The sequence below is a fragment of the Jaculus jaculus genome, chromosome 1, assembly GCF_020740685.1.
Source record: "Jaculus jaculus isolate mJacJac1 chromosome 1, mJacJac1.mat.Y.cur, whole genome shotgun sequence".
Classification (NCBI taxonomy): domain Eukaryota; kingdom Metazoa; phylum Chordata; class Mammalia; order Rodentia; family Dipodidae; genus Jaculus; species Jaculus jaculus.
In genome coordinates, this window is record NC_059102.1 from 187,999,414 (window position 1) to 188,008,496 (window position 9,083).

Here is a 9,083-nt window from a genome sequence, read left to right on the forward strand (position 1 = left end):
GGGTTTTGTAGCCAGCACTTTCTTGTAGTGTTTGGTACACTCTCTTGCTACTGTTATCCACCTGATACAGGCCAGGAGGTGATGCTCATGCCATTCTTATCCTTGCCATGTTGGAGCCATGTCTGTAAGCCAAAATAAACCCTTTCATCGCAAGAGCTACTTCTGGTCAGGTATTTGTTCTAGCAACAAGAAGGTTACTACAACATTCCCTCAATCTGAAGCTGTCATTGTTTCAGTGAGCCCTAGTGAGTCTCTGGTCTCTGCCCACTATAGACTAGGGTTACAGATGCTCAGCTTTTTTTAAAATTCTTTTTGAGGTAGCGTTTCACTCCAGCCCAGGCTGACTTGGAATTCACTATGTAGTCTCAGGGTGGCCTTACTCACAGCGATCATCCCTCTGAGTGCTGGGGTTAAAGGCATGTGTCACCATGGCTGGCTTTTTTCATATTTTTTAAAAATATATATATATTTTATTTTTATTTATTTGAGGGGGGGCGGAGAGAGAGAGAGAGAGAGAGAGAGAGAGAAAGGGAGGGAAGGATAGGGAGAGAATGGGTATGCCAAAGCCTGCAGCCACTGCCAATGAACTCCAGACACATATGCCACCTTGTACATCTGGCTTATATGGGTGCTGGGGAACCGATCCTGGGTCCTTTGGTTTTGCAGACAAGTGCCTTAATTACTAAGACATCCCCCCAGCCACTGATTTTATTTATTTATTTACAAACAGAGAGAAACAGGGAGAGGATGGGCATGCCAGGACCTCCAGCTGCTGCAAACAAACTTCAGATATGTGTGCCAGTTTGTGCATCTGGCTTTATGTGGGTACTGAGGAATTGAACCTGGGTCATTAGGCTTTGCAATCAAGTGCCTTAACCATTGAGCAATCTCTCCAGCCCCAGTACTCCATGAGTTCTGGGGAATCAAACTTGGACATTCTTTTGGATTCTTACACTTAAATGGCAAGTGCTCATAACTACTGAGCCATTTCCCAAACTCCTATTATGATATTTTGTGTTGTGTTTTTTTCTTTTTTCTCTTTTTTTCTTTCTTTCTGGTGTTTTTTTTTTTTTTTTTTTTTTTTGAGGTAGAGTCTCACTCTAACTCAGGCTGACCTGGAATACACTCTGTAATTTCAGGGTGGTCTTGAACTCATGGCGATACTCCTACCTCTGCCTCCCGAGTGCCGGGATTAAAAGCATGTGCCACTATGCCCAGCTGTGCTTTGTTTTTGATTTTTTGAGGTAGGGTTTTGCTCTTGCCCAGGCTGACCTGGAATTCATTATATAGTCTCAGGGTGGCCTTCAATTTACAGCAATCCTCCTACCTTCTCTGCCTCTCAAGTGCTTGGATTAAAGGCATGAGCCACCACACCAGTTCCTATCATGATGTTTTTGACCTACTCACCTGTGTAAGAAATCAACATTATAAGCTGCCGGACTAACAGAAATAATAGTGATGTTTACATATATATCTAATGATATTAAAAATTGTTTTTGATGCAACTGATTCTATTTTTTTGTATTTTTTAAGAGAGAGTGGTAGATAGAGATTGATAGAGGGAGGGAGGGAGAGAGAGAGAGAGAGAGAGAGGGAGAGAGGGAGAGAGGGAGGGAGGGAGAGAATTGGTGCACTAGGGCCTCCAGCCACTGCAATCAAACTCCAGATTCACGAGCCACCTTGTGCACATGTGGGAACTTGCATGCTTGCATCACCTTGTACATCTGGCTTACATAGGACCTGGAGTGTCAAACATAACATGGGTCCTTAGGCTTTACAAGCAAGTGCCTTGACCACTAAGCAATCTGTTCAGACCCATAAATAGATTCAAATGAGCTAGATCACTGTAACATAAAGGGAAACTATGTTAACTTGCTAAAAAAGAGTTTGAAGGGCTCAGTACATTTAAAGAGAAGAATTCTGAAGTTCATACTCATCCTGAGCTGCTCTTTTGAGACCAAAACTTAAAAAAAATTTTTTTGGCTGAGTTCACATGTTCAAAGGCCAAGAAATCACTTGGGAGGGAAACATTTTCATCCATTTTACATTCAAGGATAAATCCAGCAATTTAAAGAATATTCAGGTTTTCTATGAGGCCTTGCTGAGGCAAGCAGATACCCCTAGCCACTCTTCCACGGTGACCTCTAAGGTAGCAAGACACTCAGATGTATCCATCCACCCAGCTCTTGGAAAGGTTCCACCTAACATATTTATGAATAGAAATGGAAATAGAGGAAATCTGATTTGGTCTGGAAAATTTTAAGCTAATATAAAGTTCACCTTGATCTTTTGGCAATCACTAACTCTTAAGTTGTTCTTTCTTTCTTAGCACGTGTCAAATTGTTTTTCAAGTTTACCTCCTGACACCCAAAATAGTACCACTTGGTTATGCTCATGATGTGTAATATACCTGTATTTTCATAACTTTGCTCAGCCACTTATTTCTTTTTATTGCTCTTATTTAAAAAATAACTATTCTTTTGTCTGCACCTTTTCATTTTTGAAAATTTATTAATTATTAATTAGTTTTGTACTCAGTGAATACAGTCAAGTTGGTACCATTGTTAGGCTCATCCATGTACTACCCTCTCCTTCTGGCCCCTCCTAGTTGAGGTATATGGGTCATGCATTGTGGAGTTAGCTCACAATTATGGGTAGGAGAAATGTCTCTGCATATCCAGACCCAACAAGTGGCTCTGACCTTCTTTCGGCCCCCTCTTCTGCAAAATTTCCCCGAGCCATGTTGGGTTCATTTTTGGTCTGCTTCAGTGATGAGGGGTTGGCCTCTGGGTCTCTGGTTATCTGATATGGCAGGAGTTGATTGTACTTTTTGTCGATCTCCTTCACCCTTGTGCTGGTACCCATTTTACCAAGAGAACAGCACCCTTGTTTGTTTCGCCCATTGTTCTTAGTTTCAGCTGGGGCCCTTTTGAGGTATGATGGGGTGGTTCTCTCTTTAGCATCTGCATCTATCTGCAAAAGAGAAGCAGGTTCTCCAAAGGAGAGTAAAGTTAGCACCAGACAAATGGGATAATCCTTATTTATTTATTTATTTATTACAGAGAATTTAATAGGTGTAGGCCGGCTTGTAGCCCATGATTGGTGGTAGCCTGATAATGGAGATCAGGCTCATGTTTGGGTATGGTTCTGACTTGTTTCCCAGATCCAGCTACGGGTTCCGTACCACTGAGGGGATCAGTCAAATCAAGTGCAGTTGTTTTCCCACCTTTTCATTTTTGTTAAACGTGGGTTGAGGGTGTTTATATGATAAACCCAGTGTAGGGCAGGTCTCACTCAGCCCCTGGGCTTCTGACTCTAGGATACCAGCAGGGCTTGGAGCCAGCAGGTGGGAGGCTGCCAGCACAGTCAGCAGAATTTCTTTGGGACAAAGACTTTCACAATTGACCTGTGACCCTTCAGATTCCAAAGAGTCCTTTTTCTTCAAACATTCATTTTTTTCTCTTTGAATTCCATAATAACCTTGATTTTTTAAAAAATGAGTATGTAAGTAGTCTACTTTTATGGTAGAAATAGTAGAAAATTCAGGCAAAAGAAAAATAAAAACCACCTAAGAATGCATAGAGATGACCAATGTTCAATTATTTCTCAGACCTTTGACTATGCCCATGTGTGTAAATAACCACTACTAATGTTGGGATGTTTATTACTAACTTTTGTCTATGGAAATGGTCTTTGTCCAAATTAGATAACATAATGCTTAGTTTCAAATTTATACAAATATCTATTCACTTTTATATTATGAAAATTTTCTTTTTCCTTCTTTCTTTACTTTTTTGGTTTTCTAAGGTAAGTTCTCACTCTAGCTCAGGCTGACCTGGAATTAGTCTTAGGGTGGCCTCAAACTCATGGTGATCCTCCTACCACTACCTCCTGGGATTAAATGTATGTACCACCATGGCCAGCATGGAAATTTTCTTAACACTATCAACTTACCTTAGTAAACATGAATCCTTGCTGACTTCATAATGCTTAGTTATACAGATATACCATAATCTACGGGATGCTTTCACCATGTCTGGGTGTTTCAGGTATTTCAGCCATTGCCATCTTGACTATTTGGCATAGCCATGTAATGCTCAGCCCTGCACAGAATTGTTCATGTGAATCTCTACTGCGTTTTGAACATTTTATCATAGAAATCATCAAATAGATACAGCAAAAGGATAAAATTAATCCCTAACTACCCATCACACTGATTCAACAAATATAAGTTCATGGATCATCCTGTTTTATCTATACATCTCATATCTTGTTTGTTTTGAAGTAAGTTCCACTCAATTTCTCATCTGCCAGTGTGTATCTAAAAATCAGCAGCCCCTTTAAAATCATAGGAATTATCATGATTGCATCCCCCCACCAAAGTTAGCTATAAACTCCTAAATTTTCTACCTATTTTAGAGGGGATTTTTAAAAGGGGTGTTTACCTCTTGAACAATACAGCTCCTGACACATGCTCCTCTCTAGAATAGTCCTAAGTTTGTACTTTATAGTAATATCTAGAATTTTATAATGCCTGGCATCTTGAACTCTTGTATTTTTAGACAGTGAACAATTTGAAGGGCTAATAATGGGGAGGCAGAAGAGGGAGGTGATAAAGCATTCAGTTTCCAGAGCAGATTGTGTGGGCATGGATCTGTGAAACTTACTACTAGTACATCTTTGATGGCATGGTCTCATATTCAGGAATAGAAATTACCCTTAAGTTGACATGCATTTTGTAATTGAAACACTAACTTTGCTTTTCCTCTGCTTTGATTCTATTTACAAAGTTCAAGTAGGTATTAAGTTCCATACACATTGTGTGCCAAGGAAGGAAAAATGCAAACTGCTATATAATAAAAGAAGTATTTCAATTCATTATTAAAGTTGTTCTAGATGTTGCTTACTATGAATCATACTGCAGCAAATCCATGAACAGAACTTTTTCATCTATTTTCACTTCAGATGACTTTCTACAAATGGGATTACAAGGTCATCAGGCATGCCATGTTTTTTGGGGGTGTGGGCTAGTGTAACAGTTACCTTCTTTTTTTTTTTTTTTTTGGTTTTTCGAGGTAGGGTCTCACCCTGGTCCAGGCTGACCTGGAATTAACTATGTAGTCTCAGGGTGGCCTTGAACTCACGGTGATCCTCCTACCTCTGCCTCCCAAGTGCTGGGATTAAAGACGTGCGCCACCACGCCCGGCTTCTTTTTTTTTTTTTCAGAGTTGTTCCTCTCCACGGAAATCTTTAGTAAAAGGCGAAAGATTTATGCGATCTGAAGAGAAACCAGAGTATTACAGTTACCTTCTTGTTACTGGGACTAAAGGCCTGACCAGAAGCAGTTTATGGAAGGAAAGGGATTACTTCCAGCAAACAGTTTGGAGTGGAAGTTTTATCATGTCAGAGGAAGCACATCAGCAAGACAGCTGAGGAAGAAACTAGTCCAGGTTAGCTAGCTAATTAACACCAAGTGGAGCTGGACTATTAATCCCCAAGTCCTATCCCCAGCAGCATACCTCCTCCAGAAAGACAGCAAGCCTCTACTTTCCAAATTGCAATCAGCTGAGGACCAAGTATTCAAAACGCATGAAGCATTGGAGGACATTTCTCATTCCAACTTCCACACCATAGCCAGAGCAGACAGCTGCACATTTCTGTAACAACAGGGAGGACCGAGAGAGAGTATGCTCAATGAAGGTGGCAAATAGTGATAAAATATAAAGTCACAAAGTCCAGTCTCAGCAACACTCCTCATTAACCTAGGCTCCACCTCTTAAAGGTTCCACCTGCTAGGGATTAAGTGTGACTCTTAATCACAAACACAGGAGGCTATGGAGAATACTACATTTAAACTACTACAAGTAAGATTTCTCCAAAGTCATTTCTGACCTGTTTTACCAAAATGTTTATATAAATTTGTACTTTTTTCTGTAGGTTTGGACTTATCACTTTTCACTGATGTATGGAACTATTGGTTTTGATTTTGAGAGTAATTATATTTTCTTTCTAAGTAGCTTTGAGTAATATTAGTGAAATCTAAACCCTGAGGGAAAAAGAATACTAGATCTCTGACAAGAAATGTGATCTCTGCTATGAGAGAGTTCTTCCCCACCACAGAATACCAGAGACTGGAATGTCTCACAACAGAAGAAGAACTGAGCACAGAGGAAGTAGCATTTGTAAAGGTGCAGTAGCAATAGAGCATCTCCAACATCCTCACTTCCATTGCTCCTGATGGAGATCTCATCTACCTTTTCTGGAGTCTTGAAGTACATGGCAAAGCTTTGTCATTATCTTTTCCCACACAATTCATTTTTCTCTAAACTGATAGTAAGTGCCATGAATTGTACTATTTTATGTTAATTTCTAAAATACAAATATGTATATTGTTTGACCTCTTTGTCCATTTGAGGTTCTAGAATCTTTTCAATCACATCTGATGAGGAAATTTGTGAGCTAACACAGGACTTCTGAAATTTATGCGGTAACACATCTACAGGTTGATGGTCGGCTATAAACCATCTTCTTCCTAGAATTTACAGCTCATGTGAAGTCTTGGGGCCAAGACCACCGAGTTATTTCTTGGAATGGCAGTTTATTGACTTGGCAGATTTTTTAACAATGATTTTGTGCCATAAATCTCTGGATAAGAAAGTTCCAACATGTTTTACTACCTGAACATGATTCAGAAATTGCTGAGTATAAAAATGTAGCAATTTTCAACAATTTCAGTGTTGTTTTCTGCCACCTAAGTATTTGTTGATAATACATTCTGTGTTCAGTACAATGTTAGTAGATTGGGAATTTTGAAAAAAATAATATCTGTTCTTGTTGTAAGGAGATAAAAATAGCACCCGGCAATGCAATAATGATAAAACCAGAACAAATCATAATAGTAAGTAATACTGAGTGTTTATTATATGCCACAGATTGTGGAAAGTGTTTTACATTAATCACTTTGACTGACAAAGTTAATTTTTACAGCTACATTAAGAGGTGCATAATTAAAGATGATATGTGAGCTATAGATTTAGATGTGGTTAACCACTAAGTGAAGTTCACACAATTGTCAGAGAAGATTTATAAGATATAGTGGAATTTGAACTCTACTTGAGGACTGGGTGGCAACTGAAACCATTAATGTAAAGAGGAAGCAGTTTAGATGAGAGATGCCATGAGAAATTTTAAGGAGAAGATCTAAATGAACATTAGTGGGACAGAATGGTAAACTATAGAGATTTTTAAATGGATGATAAGAAAAATAGACAAGTTAAATAGGCTGAAATTATCTATCTATCATCTATCTATCTATCTATCTATCTATCTATATATATATATATATACACATATATATATATATAATATATATATATATATATATATATATATATATATATATGTATATTTTGATGTCCAGATTATGAATTTCACTTTTCCATTCAAGTTTGGAAGAATAAAATGTTAGATTCTTGAGCTGTTCCATTTCTCCCCTTATCCTCTTAGTAGGCTACTATCTATTGAACTTGCTTGTCAGCAGGTAGTCAGATTGGGAAATTGTCTTGTTCTGCAGTCTCTGTAGGAGTCAGAATAAATATTTACAACAGAGGCTCAGAAATTTTTAAGGAATATTATTTGAAAGCCATCCAGATTTTGGAGTCAAGATTTATAGTCTGACCATCCTCCTAGATCAAGTCATGATTTATCATGGCTTCTACTTCGTGTTTCTTTCCCAAAGGAAGCAGTACATGGTGGGCCACCATGAGGTGTAGGTCTGCATTGGTTCTTTTTCTCTTCTCTATGACTTTATATCTGAGACAACAACTTAAGGGAGGAATTATTTATCTTGACTCATGGTTTCTAAGGTTCAGCCCATGGTCATTTGGCTTCATGTTTTTGGGCCCACTGTGAGATGTAACATCATGATGGTGGGAATGTGTTGCAAAGGAGCTTCTTTGTGGTAGAAAGAAGCATAGAACAGGGTATGTAAGAAAACTCCAGGACAAGGTACATACCCTATGACCTATGTTCTCTAACTAGACCCTGGCTTTGATCTTTCACCATCTCCTGAAAACTTCATCATATTCTGAATTCATCACAGTGGATCATCAGTGCCTTCATGATCTAATCATCTATACTAATGATCTCACATACATAACCAAGGCATGCTTCACTCATCTCCTAGGGGCTTCTCAGGAAAATGAAGTTAATAATGTCAACTATTAAAAGGCCACAGTAATCACTCTGAAAAGGCAAAATATATGGACTCTGGAATGTTCTGGAAATATTCATCTTCTCACCTGTACAATAGCAATAGTAATTAATTCTAAATTATAGGGATTTGAGATTAAGTTAATTACACAGATGTTCATCTGTGTTCATAGTTATATTCCAGAGTCAGCCATTTTGTGGATCTTACAAGTTTATAATGACGTTATTTTCAGGCTTTCCCCCATTATTTACCTAGAATGAAAATATCACTATTGTGGGTTCCTGGGTCCGTGGGGTCCCTCAAGGCATTTCAGGCAACCATGGAGGTAAGTGTGCAAAAGTAAAGACTTTCAGGAGATAGTTTTGGTGAACAGCTTTCTTTTTATTGTCAAGGAAATGGATTTATAAGCATCTGAGGGTGGAAAGAGGGTCCTAAGGGGATTGGATATACAAGGTTGCTTGTTGATGCATAATTAGTATATGGGAACATCCATTCCAGCATGTAGGTAATGGCGGGGGCGGGGGTAGTGTCAGGAAGAGAGTCTCAGGTGGATGGACTTTGTGAAGGCTGCTGGCTGATAAGTAGTTTCCTAGGCAACTGGCCAAAGATCACAGTGCTATAAGAAAGCCTAAGTTCAGGTGTGCTGGGCTTAGAGAGGGAGTGAGTGGCCTCCTGTAGCCCAGGGGCCCTTAGCCATGCCTGGCAGCTCTGGCCCCTCTCCAGGAAGAGCCCCAGCCTGTGTCTGGCAGTGACTGATGACCTCCCCTTTGTTTTTATAATGGAGCAGTGTCATCCTGAATGAGTTTTTTATAATTTACCATAGGTCCAGAGAGAGTTAGGTGGTGTATGAGGACCTGATTAGGAGCAACCT

General features: G+C 39.2%; 1 non-coding gene across 1 annotated transcript; it reads right to left on the reverse strand.

The window, feature by feature from the left end:
- Positions 1 to 5,186: 5,186 nt before the first annotated feature.
- LOC123458083 lies at positions 5,187 to 5,298 on the reverse strand. Its single transcript, XR_006635383.1, has one exon. It is a non-coding gene; the product is annotated as a U5 spliceosomal RNA (small nuclear RNA).
- Between the last annotated feature and the right edge of the window lie 3,785 nt (positions 5,299 to 9,083).